This window comes from Engystomops pustulosus, chromosome 1, assembly GCF_040894005.1.
Source record: "Engystomops pustulosus chromosome 1, aEngPut4.maternal, whole genome shotgun sequence".
Classification (NCBI taxonomy): Eukaryota; Metazoa; Chordata; class Amphibia; order Anura; family Leptodactylidae; genus Engystomops; species Engystomops pustulosus.
Genome location: NC_092411.1, coordinates 136,058,395 through 136,081,025, shown reverse-complemented (window position 1 = coordinate 136,081,025; position 22,631 = coordinate 136,058,395). Strand labels below are relative to the sequence as shown.

The 22,631-nt window shown below is 37.8% G+C and overlaps 1 protein-coding gene across 1 annotated transcript in view; it reads right to left on the bottom strand.

Annotated features, from left to right (window-relative positions):
* Positions 1 to 22,038, bottom strand: part of LOC140133753 (lysophosphatidic acid receptor 1-B) — a 91,452-nt gene extending 69,414 nt beyond the window's left edge. Inside the window, exon 1 of the mRNA XM_072154335.1 lies at positions 21,549 to 22,038. The gene's annotated coding sequence lies outside the window, so the exon portion shown is untranslated. The remainder of the gene's footprint in view (positions 1 to 21,548) is intronic.
* Between the last annotated feature and the right edge of the window lie 593 nt (positions 22,039 to 22,631).

Here is a 22,631-nt window from a genome sequence, read left to right as displayed (position 1 = left end):
TGAATGTAATTTTTTGTACTCCAATTTTGTTCATTATTTTAAACATTTATCCTTCCATTTAATATATATATATATACATATATATATATATATATATATATATATATATAGAGAGAGAGAGAGAGAGAGAGAGAGAGAGAGAGTATTTACAGCCCTTTACATTTTTCATTCTTTGTTTCATTGCACCCAATTGGTCAGAAAAGTTCTTCTTTTTGCTCATTAATGTACACTCTGCATGACATCTTGACAGCAAAAAAGAAATGTAGTTATGTTTGCTAATTTATTAAACAAGACAAACTGAAATATCAAAATATCACATGGTCATAAGTATTCAGTCCCTTTGCTAAGTATTGAGTAGAAGCACCTTTTGAGCTAGTGCAGCCATGAATCTTCTTGGAAAGTTTTTAACAACTGGATTTGGAGATCCTCCATTCTTTGCAGATTCTCTCCAGTTCTCTCAGGTTGGATGTTGAAAGTTGGTGGAAGCCATTTTCAAGTCTCTCAAGCATCAAAAAGATGCTGAGAGAGCTCTGGCTGGGCCAGTCAAGAATGGTCACAGCATTGTTCTGAAGCCGAGGCTTTGTTATTTTAGCTGTGTTCTTATGGTCAATGTCTTGTTGGAAGGTGAACCTTCGGCCCAGTCTGAGGTCCTGAGCAGTCTGGAAGAGGTTTTCATCCAGGATATCTCTGCACTTGGTCGGATTTATCTTTCCTTCAATTGCAAGAAGTTTTCCTGTCCCTGCAGCTGAAAAACACCCCCACAGCGTGATGCTACCACCACCATGTTTCACTGTTGGGACTGTATTTGGCAGGATATGAGCATTGCCTGGCTTTCTCCAAACATAGAATTTACACCATAAAGTTCATTCTTCTTCTCTTCAGACCAGAGAAACTTATTTAAGGTAAAGTAAGAAAGTTCTGTCTTATCACACAGTGGCCCACATTTATCAAACCTAGTGCCTGAGGAAGGTGCAGGGTGCACCAGGTTAATTAAAACTGCACACAGTCTTCATTAATCTGGCGCCCCCTGTACTGCTCTGGAAGTGTGCATCATTTTTTTGGTGTACTTCGCTCATGCTGCAGAATTGTGGTGCACGTCAGTAATAAATGTGAGGCAAACTCCAACTAAAGACTAACACACTTCTTTAAGTGCACATTTGTGTTGTCTTGTAGGACACGTGATACAAAACTGGCGCAGACACTTTATAAATACATGTGCAAGCAGTTTGCACATCCTTTTCAGTGCAAAGTGAAACAGAAGACTGGTGCTAATGCTTTAATAAATGTGGGCCATTGATTTGACGTTTAAGAGCATTTGGACTGAAAGCCCACTCTGCAGTGACCAAACCTCTCATTTGTAGAAAGAATGAAAAGGCTAGACTCCCCTTTAATGAGTAGTTTGTGGTGTGGACAGAGAAGTAGTTCACATTTCATGTTAGTGGTGAAAGCAAGTTTTATTTATTTGGGTCTGATGGGAAACATTATGTTTGTCAACAAACCGGGGAACGCCTGTACCCAAAGTGTGTAAAGATGTTAGTGAAATTTGGTGGAGAAAGTGTCATGATTTGGGTATTGTTTTCTGCAGCAAGAGCACACCAGAGCAATGTGAAAGACTAGTGATGTCCTGTGGCTTCAGATGTGCTGAGGTCATTTAAAGCAAAGGATTGGTGACTGTTGTAACCTTCTAAAAATGTAATTGTATTAATTCCCGGTGCTATAGTTATTGCTGTTTTCTAATTATTATCATCACTTTATTTAAAAAAAAGGGTTTTATGTTTATGTACTCTGGTAATTTTGTAGAACACTGTTCTAAAGGTATGGTGTAATCCTTACAAAAACTCCATCAAACGTTGATCAAAGGAGATAACATTATTTCTTAAAAATTCAAGTGATCATACATTGTTCTCTTATTTTAATGTACAATGCATATATCACTTTAAATTGAACAGAACAACAGAAATTACATGTGCCTATTAGAAGTTATTTGCTGTTAGTTGCTACATGTATCCTATCCATTACACGTGTTATCAGATGACTAGTTATCGTCTTAATGGCATTCAGCATATTCTGACACATATGTTCATTTGTGACCATAAGGCCTTGTGTGCATGTTAATATAGGGATGGTCCAATCATAGAGGCAGCAGGAGCAGTGCTACATACAAAGATAAACAATTTGTTCAGGTTTCAATCAAAATCTCCTGCTCTAATTTTGAATTATATATAATTAGGTAAAGTAAATTGAGTCTTGACAAGACCTGTGTTTTTGAGTACATGCCAACCCTGCAATTTATCATAGATGTATGTTGTTTGTAGATAGGATTTTCACAAATCTGCCATGAGTGAACATCTCCTAACAGGCCTGTATCCTATAGGTTGCTGATGATTTGCAGTTTTCTTTATCAACCAGATGTCTTCTTATTATTTATGGTATATTACTTAATAAGGAAAAAATAGGAGTAGAAAGGATTACATTATTTATAGCCACTAATTAACCGGTTCGCGACCGCCCGCCGTGTATTCACGGCGGCGGTCGCGTCGCGCTGCATGGAGAGGGCTCACGGGCTGAGCCCTCTCCATAGCCGGTAAGTCTTTGCTGCATATTGCAGCAAAGGGTTACCGGTAACATCCGCGATCGGTGCTAGCACCGATCGCGGGTGTTTTCACAGCATGGGCTGCCGGCAAAGCTTACCTGGGATCGCCGCTCCCCGTGACGTCATCGGGGGGCGGCGATCCGTCTCCATGGTAGCCTCGGGTCTTCCGAAGACCCGAGGCTATTTCGTTTTAACCCCTTCATTACAATGTGCTGATAGCACATTGTAATGAATGAGGAACAAAATCCCCATATACTGCCATACTGTAGTATGGCAGTATATGATAGGATCGATCAGACAACCTAGGGTTAAAGTAGGGAGTCTGAAAAATAGTATAAATAAAAATAAAAATAATAAAAAAAAAAAATTATAATAAAAAAACCTAAAATTTCAAATCACCCCCCTTTCCCTAGAACTGACATAAATATAAATAAACAGTAAAAATCATAAACACATCAGGTATCAACGCCTCCGACGCGTCCGATCTATCAAAATATGATAGCGGTTTTTTAAAGCGTTTAACCCCGTAACGGAAAATAGCGCCCAAAGTCGAAAATGGCACTTTTTTGCCATTTTGAAAAATCTAAAAAAATCTATAAAAAGTGATCAAAAGGTCGTACAGTCCTAAAAATGATATCATTGAAAATATTATCAAATTTCGCAAAAAATGACACCACCCACAGCTCCGTACACCATAGTATAAAAAAGTTATTAGCGCCAGAAGTTGGCAAAATCAAAAAAAATATTTTTGTACAGGAGGTTTTAATTTTTGTAAATGTATGAAAACATTATAAAACCTATACAAATTTGGTATCCCCTTAATCGTATCAACCCAAAGAATAAAGTAGACATGTCATTTGGGGCGCTCAGTGAAAGACGTAATATCCAAGCCCACAAGAAAATGGCGCAAATGCGTTTTTTCACCATTTTCATTGCATTTGGAATTTTTTTCCCGCTTCCGAGTACACGGCATGGAATATGTAATACCATCATTATGAAGTGCAATTTGTTACGCAGAAAACAAGCCGTCACACAGCTCTTTACGTGTAAAAATAAAAAAGTTATAGATTTTTGAAGGTGGGGAGTGAAAAATGGACATGATAAAACAGGAAAGGGCCCGGTCCTTAACCGGTTAAAGAAATCTACCATCAAAAACAGGCACTGTGACTGTGTTAATCTTCTTATATTTGGAATCCATGGCCTCCTTCCTTTTAAAATTAACTTTTAAAATGATGCTTTGGAGCCTGAGGGACTGCCCTAGCCCTTCAGGCTCATTATCATAATTTTAAAAATTGATTTTCGAAGGAAGGCGGCAACATATATCAAATAAAAGAAATGTAAATTTAGATTTTTGTAGGACGGAGGCTACAGATATCAAATAAAAGAATATTACCACAGTCACAGTCATGGTGCCTGGATCCATAAGAAAGTATCCCTGTTTTATCATGCTTGATTTTTATGGTAGATTTCCTACGGGTAAAGTATTATAAATTGCAGATAAATGCAACATTAAATGAATATTGTTTAACCCGTATCAGCAGATTGTTTGCCGATCAATATCACTTACAACATTTACATGTTGCTGTTTCTTGTTCAAATGGACAGACATGCCCTGCAGCTACTGCTGTATGTGCTACTTTGTAATGATGCAAACAATGCTATTAGAAGCATTGTACTGTACTTACTAGATCTAAATTGATGTAATTATCTGTGACTGTGTTTAGAATTCCTCAGGGGATTTTCTCTTCCAATTTTCATGCTTCATCCATTCACTATAATTCCATTGTAAAGCATCAACATTTATATACTGCTAATAAGGTTAATGCCTCTATACTCTGACAGCGGACACACATGTGTAATATAACACAGTTGTTTGTGGTGCACAGTTTTGCCCCTTAAGGAGCTACTCACGGTATAAGACCGGTCCACACAGTCTTTGAAAATCTTGGAGCTCCGGTCATAGTGAAAATATTTTTCTCTATCTTGTGGACACATGTGTAATGACTTAATACATATTGATATATTGTTATAGGCTCTAACATCTACTCTAAAACTGTAGCAGTATTAAGCATAGTTTCACAATTACCTGATCATTTAAGAACACTTGAATATGATATGAGATTTCAACTTTATACAGTTTCTATTTAGGATAAGTGTTTGATCATTGACTAGGAACCCCAGTTTCCATTAGGAACAGGGCCTACAATTATGGTCAGTTGTAGAGGCTGGTGTCCCTGGCGCATTCCCCGATGTGCATTGTCTGACAAGAATGAACTATGCCGCAATTCACTAAGATCGTGTGCCAATATCCTGCATGTGTCGCTTCCCCGCTCAAGTCCGCCAAAGTTCACCTCCTTCCTCCCGGTGTATGTAAGTGCATTGGATGCGACACAATTTGAATGTTAATCCCGTGCTCAGTCCGAATCAGTCGGATTGCCCGATGGACACCCCTTAATTTCTGTAGTATGAAAGCCGGCGCAGCTGCACCTAAATCCGATCGCGTGCGACACTAACCCCTTCTAAGTACTTGTCTAAGCAGCACAAATCCCGAAAACGTTGGGAAGTCCGATGGAAATGCGATCCGCGGACCCTTAGTAAATAAGACCCAGTATGTTAAATGGTTGAAGGTGTACTATGCTATAGTATATCTCTTCCACCAGTTTGACCATCAGAAAGGAATATGGAGAGAGAAAAGTGATAAAAGTTTAATAAACCTGAAAAGATTTCCACTTGTTTTCTCTTGGAATTGCATTTGGCCTGGAATAAGATATCTTCACAAACACTTTACATACATTTTCTGGTTGAGGAGAAGTCCCTTAAAAAATATATATAATGCATTGTCCAAGCCACTAGCAGTAGAATCCCTTTTACCCTGTTTTTTACAGTACCAATATTTGCAATCACTCCTCAATCCTGATGCCGCTACTAGTTTGGTCAGTTTTATTGACTAAGGTTGTAATCCAACGGAGGATATTAAACATGGCTGCCCAGTTTTGTTGGTGTCAGGGAAAACAAAAGCTTGGGATATGTAAAAATCCAGTGTTTCTGATTCTTTCCCAGATGGTGGATGTTTGGCAGCCATAATATACTTACCATTGATTTTCTAAACAATTGATAATTGTGTATCGATGTGAAATAATATAAATTATGTCCCAAGACTTCTTGGAATTGATTTATGGAGAGCTACCATTTGAGGCATAATTTTCCCTTTTCCAACCCAGAAAACACATTTGCCTCTTTTTGCATGAAATAAGAACTTTATAATGTGATCCATATGAGTACTGTGTCCACTGTAGGCAGGTTCATCTCCTATATCGTGTTTAAGAAGTTGGCTTCATGAAAATAATGAATAGACTTCAGTATTAATAAATTGCATCTACTGACTGCATATAGCAACCTGACATGAACTTCTAAGACTCAAAAAGATTAACATTGTTTCCTTTTCTTGTCTTCATAAAAGGAAAAGAGTAGAGAATGTCCTCCAGATACATTTTAGCGTGGATAATAAGCGGATTCTTTTTTATTTTTGCTAAATGATGAAGCTGATTGAAACCTTAAGGTTTATGAGCATACTTTATTTTTGTACAATTAGTCTTTTATCTTCACAGGCAAACACTTTCTAATGTACATCTGATGTTTTATGTTATTTTGGCTTCTCTCATTCCAAAGTTATCATATAAGGATTAAAATCAAGACGCTCTTGTCATAAGATTTGTAATTCTGTGATGGATGGAGTCTTCTCATAGATCTGACTGCGTTGACTGAGCACAAACCAATGAAAGCTGTTCCTTACTCTTTCTTCTCTACCATATACCACAGACAGTAGGATACATTCTGGGATGAAGTGCTATTTTTGTATGAAGTGTTGATATAACCATTAAATTGCCAAAAAGTGAAGAGTAGCTTGTTTCTGGAGAATATCACTCCTCCAGATTTGACTCCAACTGATGCTTGAGATGATGGGCGTTTAACTCAGGCTTACATAGACTGCACTGACAGTGCTCCAGTACAGTAAATGTTTTATATTTGACAAATTGCTGGCTATTCTACAGTTAATATCTGTCCATGGAGTTTGATTGGCTATTTATGGCATGCAGGCGTGAACCTATCTGCTGTCTGAGGCGAGCTATAGAATGGTGCCCACTCCGCCCCATCCGGCAGTAATATATCAGGTTATTTTTTTAAAATGTGGGTTCTTCATGCAGTGTCTCACACCAATGCCAACATCTAGTGTGAAGAGACGCCATTTTTAAGAGTCAGCTCCTGTTTTGTAGTAGGGGTCTGCATCCCTAATGCTGCCCCCCATTTTGTTGCCGATGGTGCTGCCTGAGATAAGTGGTTCAATTTGCCTCATGGCTAGTGCACCCCTGGTGGCACATTTCTCTACCAGCTGGCATTCTAGGGTTTTTTACTGATTGTATGACAAACTCTTTTATATTAGTGTTTTCTCTATCACCCAGTCATGATCTCTATTTTGAAGCCATTTATATGATTATTATTTTGATTGCTGTAAATTTCTTGACATTATGCCACAATGCTAAAATACCTAACAAAATCCCCAAAAAGCTAGTGTGCATAGGCAAAAATATATACACATTTTTATTTCTTACAGTTCAAATGCAAAAAGATAGATGGCATGCATCAACATTTCATAAAATCATGATGTGTGTTTTCACACTTTTTAAGGATTTTATGAAATGTTGATGCATGGCATTTATCTTTTTGCATTTGAACTGTAAGAAATAAAAATTTGTAGCTTATTTTTGGATTTTGTTATTTATTGGATTCCGTGTGTTGGCTACTTAATAATATTGTTTACTCATATCTCCACAATCCCTTTAACCCTTTCACGACCCGTGACGTAATAGCACGTCACGGGTCGGCCGCGGGTGCATGGAGAGGGCTCACGCGCTGAGCCCTCTCCATAGCCAGTAAGTCTTTGCTGCATATTGCAGCAAAGGCTTACCGGTAACACCCGCGATCGGTGCTAGCACCGATCGCGGGTGTTTTCACCTCGATCGCCGCCGGCAATGTTGCCGGCGGCTTCAAAAACATGGCGGCGCGTGGGCGCCGCCATCTTTTCGAGGATCGCCGCTCCCCGTGACGTCATCGGGGAGCGGCGATCCGTCGCCATGGTAACCTCGGGTCTCGCGAAGACCCGAGGCTACTTCTGGTTAACCCATGCATTACAATGTGCTATCAGCACATTGTAATGTATGAGGAGTAAAATCCCCATATACTGCCATACTGTAGTATGGCAGTATATGATAGGATCGTGCAGACCCCCTAGGGTTAAAGTACCCTAGGGAGTCTGAAAAGTACTAAAAATAAAAATAAAAAAAAGTTAAAAAAAAAAAAAATTATAATAAAAAACCCTAAAAACTCAAATCACCCCCCTTTCCCTAGAACTGATATAAATATAAATAAACAGTAAAAATCATAAACACATTAGGTATCGCCGCGTCCGAAAATGCCCGATCTATCAAAATATGATAACGGTTTTTCACTGCGTTTAATCCCGTAACGGAAAATCGCGCCCAAATTCGAAAATGGCACTTTTTTTGTCATTTAAAAAAATTAAAAAATTCTATAAAAAGTGATCACAAGGTCGTACAGTCCTAAAATTGATAACATTGTAAACGTCATCAAAATCCGCAAAAAACGACACCACCCACAGCTCAGTACACCAAAGTATAAAAAAGTTATTAGCGCCAGAAGATGGCAAAATCCCCAAAAAAATTTTTGTACAGGAGGTTTTAATTTTTTTAAATGTATGAAAACATTATAAAACCTATACAAATTTGGTATCCCCGTAATCGTACCGACCCAAAGAATAAAGTAGACATGTCATTTGAGGCGCACAGTGAAATCCGTAAGATCCAAGCCCACAAGAAGGCGGCACAAATGCGTTTTTTTACCAATTTCACTGCATTTGGAATTTTTTTCCCGCTTCCTAGTACACGGCATGGAATATTCAATACCATCTCTATGAAGTGCAATTTGTTACGCAGAAAATAAGCCGTCACACAGCTCTTTACATGGAAAAATAAAAAAGTTATGGATTTTTGATCATGGGGAGTAAAAAATGAAAATGAAAAAACAAAAAAGGGCCAGGTCCTGAAAGGGTTAAATGCTAAAATACCTATTATTATTATACTACATTGAGTAATACAAATCTGTACACAATGTACTTATATGCCAAATGATAGCATTACTAACATCAACAATATGAAGACAAAACCTAATAACACAATTAAACAATGGACCCTTTCAAGCTGAGGCTTTTAGAATACTTCACGCCTACTTTTGGCAAAGATGTGTAATAAATTTATTAGGCTAATGGTTCAAACTTGTTTAGAAAAAAATTACAGATGTCTTTCTGAGAAAAAAAATTGTTAATGCCTTGCTGTGTATTTTGGCATTGTTTCTATGCTCCTTTCTGTTATGTTTTTCTTTTTACTTTGTTACCCTAGGTCAATATGTTATAATCATATGTAACAGTAAGGGTTATTTTATTCATTTATAATGTGCAAAATTATTCTGCTGCACTGTACAGATGTATTGATAATTTATATTAGTCCCTCTAAACAAAACTACTAATATTGGCAATATTTGTCATTTATGATATCAATTATAGATACTGCCGTTCTTTGCAATATAAAGCACAATGTAGAAATCACAGTTTGCCCACCGTATTTGTTTTGTGTGTTGAGCCTTCTATGTATCATGTTTAATATTAATATTGTCATCAAAATTTATTGATTTTATTAAAAAGTAAATCCTGGTTCTTGGCTCAAACTAATTTATTTTATTTGATTGACCTCTGAAACTGATATAGAAGTGGAAATAATTTTTGGATAAACAATATTGGTTAGGGTTGTGGGAGTAAATCAGAGAACCCTTTGTAATGCGGCTGCTTGAGAATCTACAATAGGAAGGAGAAGAAATGGAGAGACATGGACAGTGACCCCTAATACTAGACCCACCCAACTGTCCCTACCGACTAGCCTATTCTACTATAGGCCGTAGGTGATAACTGGTCAACATCCCCTTCCTGCATAGTGAACACACAGAGACCAAAACATAACAAACACACATAGAAGAACAAAGACGAATGCAAGTACTCAAAACCAAATCCAAAGACAAGCAAGGGTCAAAAGATTAAAAATTCTAGCAAGGTCCAAAGAAGACTTATAGAAAGAACTAGGATGTGGACAGACAATCCTCTTATGAGATATCTGAATCCTGGAAAATGATTAGAACGGTTCCCTGACATCCAGAAAAAAACCAGACTAACGTGGAAGGAATGTGATTCATTTGTCCATTACTGCTAGCTTAACCCCTACGGGACACAGCATCTTTTGGCCTAAAGGACGCGGCCCCATTTTTCAAATCTGGCCTGTGTCACTATAAGTGGTTATAGCTTTGGAACGCTGTGAGATATCCAGGGGATTTTGAGATTGTTTTCTCGTGACACATTGTACTTCAAATTAGTTTAAAAATTTGGATGAAATCTTTTGCGTTTAGTTATGAAAAAAAACAAAATTTGGCAAAAATGTTGAAAAATTCTTTATTTTCAACGTTCTAAATTCTCTACTTTTGATTCAGAAAGTCATAGCACCCAAATAAATTCATAACTTACATTTCCCAAATGTCTGCTTTATGTTGGCATGGTTTTTTCAGATTCCACATATTTTACTAGAATGTTATGAAGCTCAGAATTTGGGAGCCATTTTTCACATTTTTTGTAAAATCGCCAAAACCTGTATTTAGATGGACCTGCACAGTTTCTAATTGACACTGAGAGGCCTAAATAATAGCGAGACTCGTAAATTACCCCATTGTGGAAACTACACCCCTCAACGTATGAAAAACCACTTTTAAGAAGTTTGTTAACCCTTTACGTGTTTTATAGGGGTTAAAACAAAATGGAGGTGGAGTCTGCAAATTGTAATATTTTTTCACAATACACTCATTTTGGGTGGAAAATTAAACATTTGTAATGGATAAAATGAAAAAAGGCTCCACAAAGTTTGATACGCAATTTCTCCCGAGTACACGGATACCCTACATGTGGTGGTAACCTGCTGTATGGGCGCACGGCTGGGCATAGAAGGGAAGGAGGCGCCATCCGGAGCAGATTTGCTGTCACATTGTACAGGCTATAATTTTTTTCTTTTTTTTAATGAGGACCTATAGGGGCTTATTTCTTTTGCCACATGAGATGCACTTTTCTAATACATAATTTTGGGGCATCTATAGCTAATTGGTGAGATTTAATTAACTCTTTGTTGGTGGAGGAAATGAAAATCATCAATTTTTAGGAAAATTTTTATGTGTTTTTTTTTTTGGCCGTTAACCATACCATGAAAATAGTATATTATTTTTATTCTTTGGGTCGCCACGTTTATGAAAATACTTCATTTATATATATTTTTTTATTTTTTCCCATTTTTACTGAATAAAAAGTAATTTGGCAAAATTGTTGTTAATTTTAGCATCACCGACTTACATATGCATAACTTTTTTATTTTTCACCTCAAAAATCTGTTTAAGGGCTTATTTTTTGCAAGAATGATAGCTCTTTTTAGTGGTCTTATTTTAGATTGCGTAACTTTTTAAAATCACTTTTTTAGAGCATTTTTAAAGGGCATTAATAAAAAATAATCTTTATCAGAGAGAGTTTTTTTAGGTTGTTTTTTACGGGGTTCACTTTGCGGATCTAATAACGATTCTGTTTTATTATACAGATTGTTACGGACGCAGGGATACCAAATATGTGGGGGTTTTGTGTATTTTATTCAATTGTACTGAATAAAAACTAATTTGGAGAAAATCTTATTCATTTTAGCATCACCATCTTTTCATATGCATAACTTTTTTATTTTTTGGCAGATAAATCTTGTTAGGGGCTTATTTTTTGCGAGAACAGTTGTTCTTTTTAGTGGGCTTATTTTGTAGTGCATAACATTTTTTAAATCACTTTTTAGAGCATTTTTTATAGGGTATTAATTAAAAATTATCTTTTTTCGGAACGTTTTTTGCGTTTTTTTCCTCCGGCGTTTACCGTGCGGGTCCAGTAACAATTCTGTTTTATTATGCAGATTGTTACGGACGCGGCAATACCAAATATGCGGGGTTTTTTTGTGTTTTTATGTTTTTTATACTTTATTAAGTTTTTTTATGGGAAAGTGACATTTTAGGGGCTTATATTTTTATGTATTTATTTTTTATTTATTATAATGTGTAGTGTTAAGTGTTTTTGCATATTTTTACTTATACATACTTGAACTTAAACCAGTGATGCTCTGATCACTGGTTTAAGTTCAATACACTGCTCTACAATACTATTTTATTGTAGAGCAGTGTAAACTGTCTGAGCAAGCTTGCGCATGCTCAGACAGTTTACAGCCAGACCCGGAAGGGGTCTGGCTGCCATGGAGACCGGGCAGCTCCGGGGCACATGCCAGTCCTCGGAGCTGCCCGGCAGAGGATCGGATCCCCCGGTAAGCGGCACGGGGGATCCGATCCACAGCGCTTACACCCTTACACGCCGCGGTCATGTTTGACCGCGGCGTGTAAGGGGTTAACACCCGCGATCGGAGCCGGCTCCGATCGCGGGTGTTAGCGCAGGCTGTCAGCTGTACTAGACAGCTGACAGCCGCTGCTTCTGGTACCGGCTCCGTTCGTGAGCCGGTGCCAGAAGCAGGACGTTATAGAACGTCCCCGTGCGCTAAGCATCTAGCCCCGGGGACGTACTATAACGTCCTGGTGCGCCTAGGGGTTAAAGGAAACCGACAACATGAAATAGTAGGTGTAAGCTGCAAATACCGAGCACCAGCTCAGGGTGAGCTGGTGCCGGAGCTTATTTTCGTTAGTGCCATAAACCGCTGTAATGCGGTTTAAACGCTTTTTAATCTTTATATCTGAAGCAGCTTCGGCGCACCAAGCGCACGACCAGTGACGTCACGCACGTACGGTCGGACGCGTGGTGCGCCAAAGCTGCTTCAGATATAAAGATTAAAAAGTGTTTAAACCGCAATACAGCAGTTTATGACAGTAACGAAAATAAGCTCTGGCACCAGCTCACCCTGAACAGAATTTGAAGCTTACACCTACTATTTCATGTGGTAGGTTTCCTTTAACCATTGGCAGCCCAGAACACAGTTAGCAGGAGATAGACGGGTCGGAAATCAATTAAGACAGCCAGGGATGAAATAAGGTTAGTGTAAAACAGAATGAAAACTAGGTTCAAAAACAGACCATCTTCTGTTATACTACAGGAGAGGATGGTGCTCAAGCTGGAACAGGCACAGATGTTACACCCATGCTAGGCCCCAACGGAAGATAGCAAAAAAATATAGGGGCACTATACTGCATCATCACTGCTGCTATTCAGTTCCACTGTCCCTTTCTCCCATGTTCTATTGGACATTTTTAATGAAGCTGAAATAAATAAATAAATATGTTTTACCACTGGTGAGTGCAACTTGACCTTTCTTTTTGAATGGAACATAGACATTCCATTAGCATTTTGCTCTAAAAATTTGAACCTAGAACCTCAGTGCCACTTACAACTGAGACACTGTACTAACTTTATGTATGTGCCATATAGTACTGGAACATTTAATCTTTTTTACAATATAGGGATACAGACGGTCCCCTACTTAAGAACACTCGACTTACATACGACCCCTAGTTACAAACGGATCTCTGGATATTGGTAATTTATTGTACTTTAGTCCTAGGCTACAATAAACAGCTATAACAGTTATCAGAGGTGTCTGTAATGAAGCTTTATTACTAATCCTGGATTTTATGACAATCCAACATTTTTAAAATCCAATTGTCACAGAGACCAAAAAAAAATTTGTCCGGGGCTACAATTATAAAGTATACAGTTCCGACTTAAATACAAATTCAACTTAAGAACAAACCTACAGACCCTATCTTGTATGTAACCCGGGGACTGCCTGTATTTTAAAATCTAAAACTTATTTATTGGCATTATTTCCCTCAGTCCTTGGTAATTGAGGCCTTATAAATCCATAAGTAGTAAACTCCTCTTAGCAAATCCATCTTACGGTGACCCGGTGTCCATACACATTAACTACTTTCCATTTTAAAGTTTTGTTTTTTATTCTCTGCCTCCAAAACCTGGTACTTTTTATTTTTTCATTTAATTAATATATGTGAGATGAATTATACTTCCTAGCTGTACCATTTAATATTCTATTTATCCCATAAATATTTTCCACTAATTATTTTTATATTATACTGCATTTTTAGCAATTAGCCTGTCATTATTTTTATACTGACTAGCCAGTCGTTTTGCAAGTCACCAAATCTGTTTTGTCATTGGTTTTGAGCAATAAGTAATTTATCATGAACTTAAAGTTTTTTTTAGCACTCATTGCATAACTATCCTTTCATTTCCTATTTTTATATTGTTATATCTACATAAAGTACAGTAACATAAAAAGTTTTTTTTTTAATTCTTATTCTGGTGACACTTATGAACTTACAGGACCATTACATTTTGATACATATTTTGTTGTGTTTTTTTTTTTTGCTGGATTCCATTGTCGAAAGTACCAGAATCCAATAAAAATAGGTTGTGTGAAATGAATGGGAGTACAATTTTGGAATGATTTTGACATGAATTTTTCTTTACGTGCACTACTCTCCACACATGGAGTGTACATGTACCTCTGTATATTGATATGAACATTGATATTGATATTGATATGAACATTGTCACCTGGACAGAGTATACAAACACATTGGTCTGTTTAAACAGTTTTCTTTGCAGTTACTTTACTGGAAAGTAATAAATGTGTAAAATGGTGTGGGGGGTTTGTACAGCGTAGTCTATAGTTGAATTGCTAGTTTGAACCTTAGGTGATGAACATGTTTTGGTGAATCCTTCTTACATGATTAATAGATTTTTGGCATCTGTGAAAGGACTTTGAAATTAGTAGTATCCTTTTTTGTAGCTCTGTAATAGTGTATAGTAAAGCAGAACCTCCTAAGGTGACCCTTCATTATTCCAGGCTTTTATATAGGAATGTTTATATTTTCCAGTGTTTTCCTCTCTAGATAAATACTTTTGTTAGTTACCAGGTTGTGTGTGCCTTTATTAGATGAACAAACACTTGTGAAACATACATTTTCATCTTGTTGAAATTCCTTTTACCAATTAGCTCTTGGAGAAGTCATTAAGACAGATGTTAACTGACTTTTGTGGATTTATCACTGCTTCTACACCAGTTTTCAACACCCTGCGTGACTACACCACCAATGGTGTAGGTCTAATGTTTCATTGTTAACACTATAACATTTGTACACATAAAAAGTATAATATAGACCATATTAAGCGTAACTCGGGACTCTGGCTGAAAAAGGCTCAGAGGAAGTCATTGTGTGATGTGGTACTGAATATTTTCTTGATTATTGCATGAGATATTTCTTCATATGTTGTGAAATTCAAAGACCTTAGAATTAGGAATTTCAAACACAAATTTTTAATTTTTCTCTGTTTTATTTTTTTTTTAATAGCATCCAAAGTGCATAGCTCTCCAAGCTTTCATTAAGGGCAGGTGCTAAAACAAAGTGTAGGGGGGATCTATTACAACGGGTTGTTGTTTGTTTTTGTACCTTAAAAGTAACATGTCATTAATTGTGCCATGTTTGTAGCAGCAAATTGAGCAATTACTGTTGTTATATCCCTCATTGTCTACTTGTAACCTAAGTGTTACTCTTTAGTGTTTCATATGTGCCTACAAGTCTGAGGACTCCTGCCTAAGACTATAATACTTATAGAAGTCTATTGGGTGCTGTTAAAATGTCAGATTTTGTCAACTTTTCTACTGCACAAATTTCCACTGTGTACAAAAAAATATAAATACCATATATATTCGAGTATAAGCCAAGGTACCTAATTTTACCACAATAAAACTGAGAAAACATATAGACTCGAGTCCAGTAGTCTCCCCTCATCATTAAAATGTCCAGTATTCTCTCCTCATGAATGAAATGTCCACAGCAGCCCCTCCAATTAATAAAATTTCCAGCAGAGTTCCTCCATTAATGTAATGTCCAGCAGAGTCCCCCTATTAATGTAATGTCCAGAAGAGTCCCCCCTTTAATGTAATGTCCAGCAGGGTGCCCCCATTAATGTTATGTCCAGCAGAGTAGCTCCATTAATAAAAGGTCAACCAGAGAGCTCCATTAAAAAAATAAAGTTAGTACTCACCCTCCGACTGTGACCCCCGTTGTCCTCTTTACCCCAAATCACATTTTCAGGTTCCTGGCCGGGCTGCCAGTTCCATGTCTATGTAATCTATGCATTGACGTGCACCTGCATGTCCTGCCAGGAAACCTGGGTGGTGCTGCTAGAAGAAGAGGATGTCGGGGGACAGGGGGTCAGCATCGGAGGGTGAGTACTAATTTTTTTTAATATACCCAAGTATAAGCCGAGTGGGGCTTTTTCAACACAAATATTGTGCTGAAAATCTTGGCTTACACTCCCACATATACAGTAATAATGATTACACATTTGACAGACACAAAGACTTGAATGTGACATTGAAAGGAATGAAGCGTAAATCAGTAAATACCCATTAATGGCAGTAAAATACTACAGATGGAGAATTGATTGTAGATGTTTAAGCCAAAAAGAGGTTCTGACTACTTGACCTTCACCCTTGTATACAGCCCACAGGATATCATTGTTTGAGAAAGTGGCATTGTATATGAGAAGAAGAGGTAAAGTAGAAGAGCTATAAATCATGCTACACATAAAACATAACTTGCACTGAAATACTCAGAGTTATGAAATAATCAGTTACTATTAACACAAACGTTAAGGTAATGAAGGTAATACATGATCAATAACAGGGACAGTATCATTGTATCTGTAGGACCAAAAACGGTGTAGGACAAAAAAAACAGACAATTGAAATACTGTCATTACATACAGAAGTATGTATGATAATATCTTATTAGGCAATAAAAGTACCCAGGCAGGCTTAAAGAGAACCCTAAACCACCCACAAGTCTTTATGGACTGCTGGTTTGGTTCCCAAAATCGTCCTTTCCCAAGTCCTTTACCAAGTATAAAACTTTATACTTACCTAGAGATGATTCTGATGATGCGCTCCGGAACCATCTCTTGTGCTCCCCATGCTTGAGTAGTTCTTCAATGAAGCCGGAGTGCTACACATAAAGGCTGATGTGGGACACTAAACCACCAGTGTATAAGGACCAACTGACGCTGACAGGTCTTTTTTAACTATGAACTAATTCTAGATATGGAGATCCAACAAGAGAACTATGGTTTTTCAATCACTGATGGAAATTTTAATAAAAAGTTCATGAATGCCATTAAAAAGGGCCTTTTATGTCTACACCCACTGTAAGTCAAATGACCACATTGAGCCACACTACCCTGTGTACAGAATTTAGGCAGTTTTTACCATTGGACAAGGTTTTGACCACCTAGGGTTCTGGATAGATGGAACAAGTGGGGACGCCTTTGCACTCTACACTTAACCTACTCTAGACCTCTAGAATTAATGTCATCACACTTCCAGAATCTCCAGCAGGGTTCTGAGTCCCAGACAGGGGATGCAGTGGTGGGAGGATGCTGTGGGAGTATGGGGAAGGTAAGTGGTTTCATTAATTTCCAAAGGGGCCTTTAAAGAGGACCTTTCACCACCACAAACATCCTAAAGTGAACATACCATCATGTAGGCACTTGCGTCCTGATTCAGGGGCACTTTTCTTCCTAGCCCCCTCTATTGTGTCTGCACTTCTGGGTGCGCACAGCTGCTTGTCTCCGCACAGCACATGGAACACTGCATTTTCTTGCGATGCTGGGAGCACACAGCCGCTAGGCGTGTACTCACATATACAGAAAGGCTTCTCTGACACCCTTTGCCGCTGATTGGATGGTGTCAGAGGATGTTAGCATAATGTCACCTCCCACCCATGCTGCAGCACAGTGAATAGTCAGATCCCGGGGCTCATATCTCAGGAAATCTGGGGGCTAGGAGGAAAATTCTAAGTGCCCCTGAATCGGGATGCAAGTGCCTACATGGTGGTATGTTCACTTTAGGATGTTAGGGGTGGTGAAAGGTCCTCTTTAACTATAAGTTCTCTAAGGCAGATAAACCTATGTACAGTTTCTAGGCCAATTTTTACCATTGGGCAGGGGTTTGACCACCCAGGGCTATAGTCATATGGAGCAGGTTTGGGTAACATTTGTCCTCTTTGCTCAAACTACTCCAGAACTCTAGCCGCTTAGCGACATGTGACGTAATAGTACATCAGTTGCTGCTGTATGGAGAGGGCTCACTGGCTGAACCCACTCCATACAAGAGTGTGTTTGCAGCATATCATACGAAGACCCAAGGCTGTCTTGTTCTAACACATTCATTACATTGTGCGATTTTGCACATTGCAATAAATTACGTGGTAAATCCCCATATAATGCCATACTGTAATATGGCAGTATATAGTAGGATCAATCAGACAACATAGGATTAAAGTACCCTAGGGGGTTTGAAATAGTAAAAAATAAATAAACAAAATTTAAAAAAAAATCATTTTGGGTCGGTGCAATCATGGCGATACCAAATTTATATAGGTTTTATAATGTTTCATACATTTACAAAAATTAAAACATCCTGTAGAAAAAATAATCTTCATTTTGCCATATTCTGGCACTAATAGCGTTTTCATACTTTAATGTACGAAGCTGTGGGTGGTGTAATTTTTTGCAACTTTTGATGACATTGCAATGCTTCTGTTTTGAGGACTATACAGTCTTATGATCACTTTTTATAGAATTTTTAAAAATTTTTCAAAATGACAAAAAAGTGGCATAAATGTATGAAACATTATAAAACTTATACAAATTTGGTATCCCCATGATCGCACTGACCCAAAGAATGAAGTAGACATGTCATCTGGGGCGCACAATGACAGGCGTAAAATCCTAGCCCACAAGAAAACGGCACAAATGCATTTTTCACTGCATTTGGAATTTTTACCTGCATGGCAGGAATATTAAATACCGTCACTATTTAGTGCAATTTATAACAAAAAAACAAGCTCTCATACAGGGGGATGGATGTTTGAAGATGGGGAATGAAAAATGAAAACGCAAAAACTAAAAAGGTTGTTAACAAACAATCGTATCCACATTCTTCATATTTAAATAATAAATGTGGGAAAGTGGTTTTATTATTTTATGTAGAAGATTCTGTAGGTTTGTTCTTAAGTTGAGTTTGTATGTAAGTCAGAACTGTAGATTTTATAATTGGAACCCCAGACAAAATTCTTTTGGTCTCTGTGACAATTAGATTTTAAAAATGTTGGATTGTCATAAGAACCAGGATTAACACTAAAGCTTAATTGATAACATACAGAAGTTCATTGTAGCCTGGGACTAAAGTACAGTGAATTACCAACACCCAGAGGTCCGTTTGTAACTAGGGGTCTTCTGTAAGTTGGGTGTTCTTAAGTAGGGGACTGCCTGTATGCCAGTTACTATATTTGACACAGTGAATAAAGAACCTTAAAGAGGCTGCCTGGACGTACAATCAGGTTTTGCTACTAATGCAGATTTGTGGTCATTAGCCAATCAGTGGACCCTCAGAGGAGGGCGTTGGACCTTCCTCAATACGTATCAAATTTCCATAAGGGGCTGGAAACACCTTTAAATGTGTTTTAATATTTCAACTAAAATAAAAATTTGGCTGAATTTGTACAACTAACAGGTGCAAGCAGGACTAAACCTGGGCTTTTCCCAGTGCAGAGACTCAGAGACCCTAGGCATGTGTCTAAATAGCACATTCCTACATTCATCAGCAGCATCCAGGCTGTTAGACATCTGAGTTCAGTTCTGATATATTTAAGAAGACAGGAACAACAAAATCAGTTTTCCATACAGTAACAGCAAGCAGAGGTTTTATCCTTTTTAGCATTTAGACAATCTTTCATAACAAAATGCAATAAACTTGAAAGTCCCCTTAAAGGGGTATTAACATCTGGGCATTCCCATTTAATTTAATTCATTTGCCATATATAAGGATTTCTTCTATTGGATGTAATTTAAAAAAAAGTTCCTGTGTGAAGATAATTTCTCATAAATGTAGCCATGTTGTCCCTTAGAAACGAGATAGCTTCCTTGGATATGACCACCTCACATTTTGGCAACATTATCGAGCCCTGTCTGACCACCTGGATTTAGCAATCATTACCACAGGATGGCTGCGGGACCTGCAGTAACTCCTGGACATTTTATATACAAAGCCCTTTTTGTTTCTTTGTGCAATCCCTCCAGCAGAGGTGGCCGTATCCAAGGACACACTCTTGTTTTTAAGGGACCATATGACTACATTAATGAGAAATTATCTTCACACAGGTAAATACATCTAATTGAAGAAATGTTTATATATGGCAGATTAATCAAACTGAATGTGAATGTCCAGATGAGAATACGCCTTTAAACCACACCTACTTTAAGAGAATGATGCCTCTTGTCGGATTGTGCTTGTGGTGAATTTCCAGGTGGTCTTTAGCCAATGTGAAGCTAGGATGATTTTATGTAAATATTTATATCACCTCTTTTTGTCTTTCATGAGACCATACATAGTTCAGACAATGAAAATGGATTAACTATAGATATTCTAGTCAAACAAAGTGAATATCCAGAGAAGTAGAATGAATAGCTGCAGGTTTTTCATTGGCAAGTAGGTGGCACCAATAGTAACAGCCTTCACACACATCTGGAAGGAGATGGTTAAGTAGTAGTGGGAAACACACAACCACTACAAAGCTCAGGCAATGAACGTGTGGTGAAGCATGAGGTCGCCTCTATTCAAACTGCGGAGAGACGCAAATAAAATTGTTCAAGATGCAGCAGACAGACATCAAAGACCATCCTACATCAAAGTCAACACACTGAACACATAAGAACTAAATCACAGCCAAGGAGAAGGAACCTAGAAGTTGCTATACAGAACAATTTTTTCAACTCTCTCCTTAAATACCCTCAAAAGTTTGGCTGTTAAAAATACCTTTTTAGTAAACTCAACCCAACTTCATTCAACCAGCTTTTAAAAGCTCATTTTGGAAATCCAGCTAATAGTTATTAAGTATAGCTCTATAACATGGTTGTATAAATTCACCAGAATCACTGGATTCTTTATATTCTTCTAGGAGTAAGACACTAAAAAATGTGAGCATCTTGGAATTTTTTTTTTACATGTATTACTATTATTGATCAATTGTGTATCATTGTTCTTAATATTAAATATTCTGAAAACATTTGCAGAACAGGTATGATAAGACCTCTGACGTCCATCTATAGCTAAGAGAAACCTAGAAACATAGCAAATGCAATAACGCAATCATAAAAACTAAAATATCAGTGAGGAGAAAATCTTTCCCATGATGTTTTTATTGAAGCAACTTGATCCAGTTGTCAGCATTCAGAAGGGCATCCTAGCCCTAGCCCTGTGAGCTTCAAACTGGCCATAAACCTAATAGCAATTCATCTAACATGGTTAATTCATCTAGAATTGTAGTTGTTACATTTTTGGCACCAATATTACAATATATAATGCAGATTTGTCAAAGGTCGATTACATTACCATTATACATTGACTTTTCGTCACTTGCACAATAATATATATCAACTTATAGTCAAAGTCATCTTACTATATCACATATTTAACAGTGACATTGAAGTGATTTATTAAAGTCATAATTTTTACTCTTGCTTTATCTTCATGAGATGCAGACAAATACATACATATGATAATGAAGGACTGGACAACATCAAAACACAATCCCACATCTATAAAGTGTTAGCAAGCTCAAAACTTTTTGGAATAACTAATGTGACATATAGCATTAAGTTGTGCACTAAAGTTAATGGTTTTACCTGTTCTAGCTCTCTTCTTAGTGATCCACGTTGCAATATTTCAACCCAGGACTGAAGCCAGAAAGTAAAACCTCAGAAGATCTTTTATTTTCCCCTTCTCCAAGTCCCTCCAGACAAACTGTCTCCCAATTCCGTCACTGTGAAACAGATCCACAAACTCCTTGGAATATCATTGTAGGGCATGCAGAAGAGTCGAACGAGAAGAGAATAGTTAATAGGAGTGTTAATTCTCTAAATTCTAGGTCACTACTTAATAGAAATATTACTGCTTAGTGTAACTGAGTATCTGGACAGGAGGGGTGAAGCAGAAGATGAGCCCCAAATTCTTTCTTCTTTGTCTTTTCTTCTTTATTTGTGAAAAAGAAATGACTTGAACTCCAGATTCAGTAGAGATTGTGCTGCCAACTCCAGGGCTGGGATTAAGGAGTGTGGGATGATAGCACAGAGACGGCCTGTGCTGTAATTTCTGGGGTGTGTGGAAAGCAGAGTGCTGAATGCTTCTCACTCTCAATGCCAGTCCCACCTATGTCACTCCCACTCTCTGCTAGTTTTCCTGTGTGTATTCCCAGGCACTGCCTCCATCTCTTTAGACTCTTATGAATGAACAGGCTCATGACGTGTTATTGCTGGCCCAGGGGCTATTTAAATAGTGGTGGCACATCAAGCTCCTAACCTTTGAATGGCTAGATCTGCGCTGTAGATAACTAGATATCCTTCAATCTGCCAATGCTGGGTTGCTAAACAATGGATCACAGCTTTCATTGGCTGTTAGAGTTCCAACAGTTTGTATGACACCCATTGACCGATGCATCTTGAGTTCTATAGATTTGCCAAATGAAGTCAGCAAAAACAAAATGCTCAAGATTTTCATTTTAGTTGCCACCACAAAAAAACATGAATTGCCTGCCATTGTTTAACCCCTTAAAGGAAACCCACCACTTCGGATAGGGCTTCTAAGCAGCTTCTAAGCAGCGTGCACCAGCTCAGGGGAAGCTTCGGATATAAAGATTAATAAAGCGTTTAAATGCTTTAAAACCATTTAAGAACATAATGAAGATAAGCGCCGGCACACTGGGTGACCTG